The following is a 6,842-nucleotide window of genomic DNA, read 5'->3' on the forward strand; positions in this document are numbered from 1 at the left end:
ATAGACAATTTCAACAGATTTCAGAGGCATATAAGTAAAGCGTTTCCTGGAAAAGCATGGTGAAATATGTTGATCTTTACCTGAGTTGGATCATTCACTTATAAGATAAAACTACTCAATTCCAGAAGGCTAAGCTGGAAGTATTGATAGTTGTCAGTTCACATCTCTGCCCAGAGCTCTCCAAGATCAAACTTAAGTTAACCAAGTAATATCTAATGGGTAACTCCATTTTCAGGATAGAGACTTGATAAAAGGAAATCAATGTGAAAGAACAAAGATTCTTATTATTCTTACTGTCCATTAGTGCTAATCATACATTTGGCACCAGCAAGCCATAAGAGGAGAAATTACCCTCCCTAGGTATGGACTTTTCGTAATGCAGTGAATAGTCATCTCTAAAAGAGAAAGTGGATGTTTCCCAAATAACTTTAGTCTCAAAATTTCTTTCTAGGATAGACTGATGGTCTCTTGATGTTGCCTTTGCTGGGGGACCAGGAATGATGTTTTGTGCTTGGAACTGTTTTGTCAAAGATAAAGGGAGGACTTGAAAGAGTGTATAGCTCTGTCCTGCCTGCCCAAAACTAAAAGATATTTCTGGGCACATATGTCAGGAAATATGACCTAGAGATGGAGTGCAATCATAAACATTTTTTTTTTAATTCAAACACCAGAAAAAATTTCTCTTATTCATTCCCATAACCACTTTTCAAACTAAAATTAATTTTTTTGTGTGTGTTGTAAAAAGTACCTCGATTGGTAAAGGAGCTGAAGTATTATCGAAACAGCTCAACCTAGGCTCAAATCTAACATAAAAGAAACCTCATGTTAAAGTATAATTTATCTCCATAATTAGTATTTCTAAATGACTTTTAAAGGCTTTTTTTTTTTTTCTGCAAAAAGCTTTATTGTTTCCATTTGGTCCATGGCTTGGGAGAGGGCTCCAGTGTGGTTAACAAGCTGCCTACTGGCCACAGAGCGGGGCTTCAGGCAGAAGGCCTGACACCAGAGGGGCTCCTCAAAGGCCACTGGGCTCCGGAGGCTCCTAGTCATGCTTGAGGGTGAGCCTTTCGAAGAGATACTCGCCCAGCCCAGCCTAGGGACCAGCAGCCTGTGGAGGTTGGTCAGGTGGTCACCCATCTTCTTTTTTTTGCGGTACGCGGGCCTCTCACTGTTGCGGCTTCTCCCGTTGCGGAGCACAGGCTGCGCACGCGCAGCGGCCATGGCTCACGGGCCCAGCCGCTCCGCGGCATGCGGGATCTTTCCAGACCAGGGCACGAGCTCGCGTTCCCCTGCATCAGCAGGCGGCCTCTCAACCACTGCGCCACCAGAGAAGCCCCACCCATCTTCTTGATGAGTTTCACCTCCTCATCTAGGAAGTGGCTCTCCAGGAAGTCGCAGAGGTGGGGGTCTGCACGGGCACAAGCCAGGGCATGCAGATCCAGAAGGGCCTGGTTCAGGTTCTTGTCCATGTTAATGGCGGCTTCCATAGCGTCCTGAGTTTTACCCCACTCATCTTGAGATGGCTTCTGCAAGTCCTGGAAGTGGGCGCGGCCGCCGCATTGGTTTTGCATTTTCAAGAGACGCTCGGCGCTCTCGTGCTTCTCTTCGGCCAATTCGCGGAAAAAGTGGCCCACGCCCTCCAGAGCCACGTCGTCGCGGTCGAAATAGAAGCCCAGAGAGAGGTAGGTGTAGGAGGCCCGCAGATGCGTGTTGACCAAGCGGTTGACGGTGGCCGCCACCTCGGTGGAATAATTCTGACGAATCTGGGAGCTCATGGTTGATCGGTAATAAGGAGTTCGGCTCAAAAAATGGTGTTGGCTGGTCCCGGTGACCGAGGATAGCTGAGCGGCTGACTCCGAAGGTTGGAGGGTGGTCGGAGGCTGGAGGAAAGGGCGACCCTGGGTCTGTTCCGTCCAAACACTGTTGAAGCAAGAGACAGATCTGGGGAACCGCCGAGCACAATCCTTTTAAAGGCTTTTTAATGCAATTAAAAATGTTTGATTGTCGTAATGTTGCTAATGTTTTGATGCCTTCCTAGTGTTGTCCTTGGTCCCTGCAACCCTGGCACATAATTTATTTCTCTTTTGAGTGAACCCTAAGCATTAGTGTCCATTAAGAATTTTTAAAACAAAGTCCACAGATTACTTGGAGCACTTTCAATAATATGTACTGATTATCATTAATAGCTCTTTTGTCCTAGACAAGGACATTGTTTTGTAACATCATTTTGTTTGGCGAGGCCCTATTCGGGCTGTGTTCCTGATCTGAATCCTGCACTGATTCTCTCCTTGACAGTGTGGAATAGAGCAAGCTCATGGGACAAGTCAGGACTGGGGCAAGCGGGGGACACAGGCCAGCACAAAGTGATAGGTTTTCTTTATGAAACAATTGTTAGCCATTCAAAAAAAAAAAAAAAAGCCTTCATGCTGGGCCTTGATTCTTATCTCATGTTCTTACGCTGCATATAAATTGCTGTTTTAACTACCAGCTCCTTACAATGAGGAAGTGAAAGAGAAGGACAGGAGGGAACAGGTGGACCCAGACGATCTCAACCTTATCACTGTGTTTGTTGGTTTTATGGCAGGAGGGGGGGTCTAATCTTCCAGATTTTAGTCTGAAAGTTCTGCCCTTGCTCTCAAACGTTTATTTACCAGATTATCCGCCTCTGTAACAGCAGGTCTCTAATTAATGGGTATTGCCTGTCTTCACCCAAGGGGTAGCTCTCTGTTTATCCAGTGCAAAGTATCTGCAATTAGAAACATCTTTAAAAGGAAAGAGACACTCTGCTATGTGTCCCACGTGAATGGCCTTATTTAAGTCTTACTATAAACCTGGCACTGAGAATTTTATCCCCATTTTATGGATAAGGAAGCAGAGGTTCAAGAATGGTTAAGCCATTCTCCCAAGACCACGGCTTGAATAATGGACGTCTTATTTAATGCAGGCGTCTTGTGAGGAGGGAGAATAAATCTTGCAAAGGCCTTCGTATTTGGAGCCCTCCTTTTCTAGAAATGAAACGAAGAGTTAGTGTTGTGGGGCTTGTGTACCTGCATGTAACAAGCTGGTCCATTACAGAACAGGTTTTGTTAATTATCATTCAGCTCCTCTCCTCCCTGCCACACACACTCACTTGAAATAGAGAAACACTGATCTATTTAAAAACAAAAAGAAGAAAAGAAAAACTGCACAGCATCTTATTTTAGGTATTTTTTTATTGAAGTATAGTTGATTTACAATGTTGTGTTAGTTTCAGTTGTATAGCAAAGTGGTTCGTATATATATATATATATATAAAACATATATATATATATATAAACATATATATATATGTTCTTTTTCAGATTCTTTTCCCCCTATAGGTTATTACAAGATATTGAATATAGTTTCCTGTGCTATACAGTAGGTTTCTGTTGTTTATCTCTTTTATATATGGTAGTGTGTATCTGTTACTTCACATATTTTTTGTTGTGTTTGTTTTTCTTTTTTTTATTCTAACACAGAACTTATACATGTTGCATATATCTCTGTCTCAACACTTGTTAACTCATTGTGAGAGAGGACAAGAGAAGGCACACAGGCTGAATATTAGCAAGGTCGCAAAAGGACATCTTTGTAGCTAGGCACTTGTCCAAAATGCAGGGCCTCTGGAAATGCCATTGTGGTAATTGGTATGTCTGGGGAGAAGGAAAGATGCCATTTCTTACCAAAAAAAAAAAGTTAAAATAAACTTGGTACCCACACAATTGCCTAGAAACCAAGAGACAGTAAGAAGTCCATCAAAGAAGTTAATTGGTCCAAGATTTGGCACTGATTGGAAAAATCAGATTCTATCCCTCAAGTGCTCTGCTCTTGCCATAACTGTAACTCTGAAACTGCTGATACCCTGACAGTGATAAATTTGTAGTATTTTCATGACATTTTCTTTGCTTTACTTTGAAGCATAGTCGGCTAAATAAGAGTCAGGGAATTTTGCTGTATTAGAGGTCCTAGTTTGGGGAGAGTCGTTGTGGAGATTTTTTCTTCTTCATTTTAAGGATATTAAATGGTCAATTTAAAATTGTTATCATAGTGTTAAGTTAGAAATTACTCTAAAGCATTACCTGGGAATGTTTCTCTCTCTCTCCATATATATATATATATATATATAAATAAAATGGGCTGGGTAAGATTATGAGTCTCACAACTTTAATCAAAAGGTACCATTTTTCTCTAGCCCAGATAATTTAAAAATATCACCCAAAAGAAGTGTATCTTTTACTTATACAACGTTTTGTGGATACTGCCTTCTTTCTTCTTTGGTTTTTAAAAGCAAAAAGAAAAAAGTTTCAGGGGGTTGCCCTTGATTGTGAGAGACATTAGATTTTTTTCACACTGAGAAGTAGATCTGGCAGCCTGTTGCTTAGAGGAAGTTTGGTTTGTTAGCTTGAAAGCACTGCAAGGAGTCATTGATCAAGGCTCTAGAAGGGAAATCAAGAAAGCGTGTAGTTCAGCTATCTCATTCTACAGATGAGAAAACTAAGGCCCAGAGAAGTTAAGTGACTTTCCCAAAACATCCAGCAAGGTCACTTTTGGTTCACGGTTTGTGAGTGCTTTGCATTTAGAGAGTTGGTTCCACCCATCACTCTTCCACAACTCCACGAAGTCCCAGTCTCTGTGGTGTGCATGCCTCTTGCTCAGTGGTCTGTTTGTGAATCTCTGGGGAAGGATCTTGGTGTCACTTTCCAGGCATTGGGAAGTATATCAAAACCTTCACAACATCTGGACTTGGTTTGACACCCTTTGGTGGTGGTGATCCAAGTCCTTTGCCCACTTAGCTTACCTGCCCATGAGCAAGTATCTTCCCTTGACTTTAGAGAGTAGAGTCCAGGGGAGTTTGGGGTCTAGAACAGAGTACACTTGCTTTTAGAAACTCGGTTCTCTGTCTTATGCTCTCCTCCAGCAGATATGAATTTTGAAGTCAGAGCCCTTGGTCTGAAAATCAGAATCCCGGGCTATGAGTCAGTGTGAAACCCAAGAAATCATGAGCAGCTATGACTTAGCTTCTTTGTTAAAGTAAGACTGTGTGCATTGCCCACCTTTTGTTAAAGTTAATAGTGAACATTTATATCACACTTCCCACTTTGTAAAGGTCTTTGCACACCCCTATTTTGTATGGATTTTCACAGCAGTCTTTTGAGTAGTGGTATGATTATATACAATTGTAGAGACCTGGAAATTCAGGCCCAGAGAAGTGAAGTAAGTTGCCCAAGGTCTCTTAGCCTTGGGTAGGAAAGTGGATGGACTAAGAATGTAAGTTCAGGTCAACTTGACTCCAAATCCAGTTATCTTAAAAACTGCCTTTACATGGACATACATACACTACCAAACGTAAGGGAGATCGCTAGTGGGAAGCAGCCCCATAGCACAGGGAGATCAGCTCGGTGCTTTGTGATCGCCTGGAGGGGTGGGATAGGGAGGGTGGGAGGGAGGGAGACGCAAGAGGGAAGAGATATGGGGCCATATGTATATGTATAACTGATTCATTTTGTTATGAAGCAGAAACTAACACACCATTATAAAGCAATTACACTCCAATAAAGATGTGAAAAAAAAAACTGCCTTTAAAAAGTTTATTCTTTTCCACTTCTGGGTAGAATTAGAGCTATTTGCCTCCTAAACACTCATCATAATTTATCTTTAGAAAACGCAGCTCTCCCGGAATGGTCGATTCAGGGTCACTGCTAGTAGCCTTAGGTTTGGATAAGTCTTACCCCTTCCACTTGAGGACAAAGATGGACAGCGTAGACTGCTGTGATTTCAGAAAGGATGAGCTCTATGGCAAGAAAGACAGGAATCGTTCAGCCTCTGGGGAAATGAGAAGAAAGAGAAACGGAAGAAAGACCCAGTCATCCCATTTAAGGAGGAGGGGTATGAAGAAATGGCTGCTGGTTGCAAACCAGGGCACACAGACCTCTCACGTATCTCTTTCACCCAAGCCCTGGTGGGGATTCCTGGCTTAGCTAAGGCTGGGGGACAGGACCCTGTAGGTTTAAATTAGTTATAGAGCTGACTGCTGACTGATATGCTTTGGGGAGTAAATCTTTTTTTTTTTTTTTTTTTAAATATTTACTCTTATTAGATGCACTATCTATACCAGGGTTTTTCTGGTTTTTATTGAAGTATAGTTGGTGTATAATATTATGTAAGTTACAGGTGTATAATATAGTGACTGACAATTTTTAAAGGTTATACTCCACTTGTAATTATTATAAAATATTGACTATATTCCCCGTGTTGTATAATGTATCCTTGTAGCTTATTTACACGTAATAGTTTGTACCTCTTAATCCCCTCCCCCTCTCGCCCCTCCCCTCCACTGGTAGCCACCAGTTGGTTCTCTATATCTGTGATTCTGTTCCTTTTTTGTTATATTCACTAGTTTTGTTGTATTTTTTAGATCCACATGTAAGTGATATCATACAGTATTTGTCTTTCTTTGTCTGACTTATTCCACTGAGCATAATACCTTCCAAGTCCATCCAGGTTGCTGCAAACTGCAAAATTTCATTCTTTTTATGGCTGAGTAATATTCCATTATATATGTATGTGTGTGTGTGTGTTTGCCACATCTTTATCCACTCATCTGTTGATGGAAACATAGGTTTCTTCCTTATCTTGGCAATTGTAAATAATGCTGCTATGGACATTGGGGTGCACGTATCTTTTTGAATTAGTGTTTTTGTTTTTTATTCAGATATACTCCCAGGAGTGGAATTTCTGGGTCATTTGGTAGTTCTGTTTTTAGTTTTTTGAGAAACCGCCATACTGTTTTCCCTAGGGGCTACACCAATCTACATTCCCAC

General features: G+C 41.5%; 1 pseudogene; it reads right to left on the reverse strand.

Annotated features, from left to right (window-relative positions):
• Positions 1–1,042: 1,042 nt before the first annotated feature.
• LOC112393118 (ferritin light chain-like) lies at positions 1,043–1,958 on the reverse strand (annotated as a pseudogene).
• Positions 1,959–6,842: the final 4,884 nt, after the last annotated feature.

Source organism: Neophocaena asiaeorientalis, unplaced genomic scaffold (genome assembly GCF_003031525.2).
Source record: "Neophocaena asiaeorientalis asiaeorientalis breed wild unplaced genomic scaffold, Neophocaena_asiaeorientalis_V1.1 scaffold264, whole genome shotgun sequence".
NCBI lineage: Eukaryota > Metazoa > Chordata > Mammalia > Artiodactyla > Phocoenidae > Neophocaena > Neophocaena asiaeorientalis.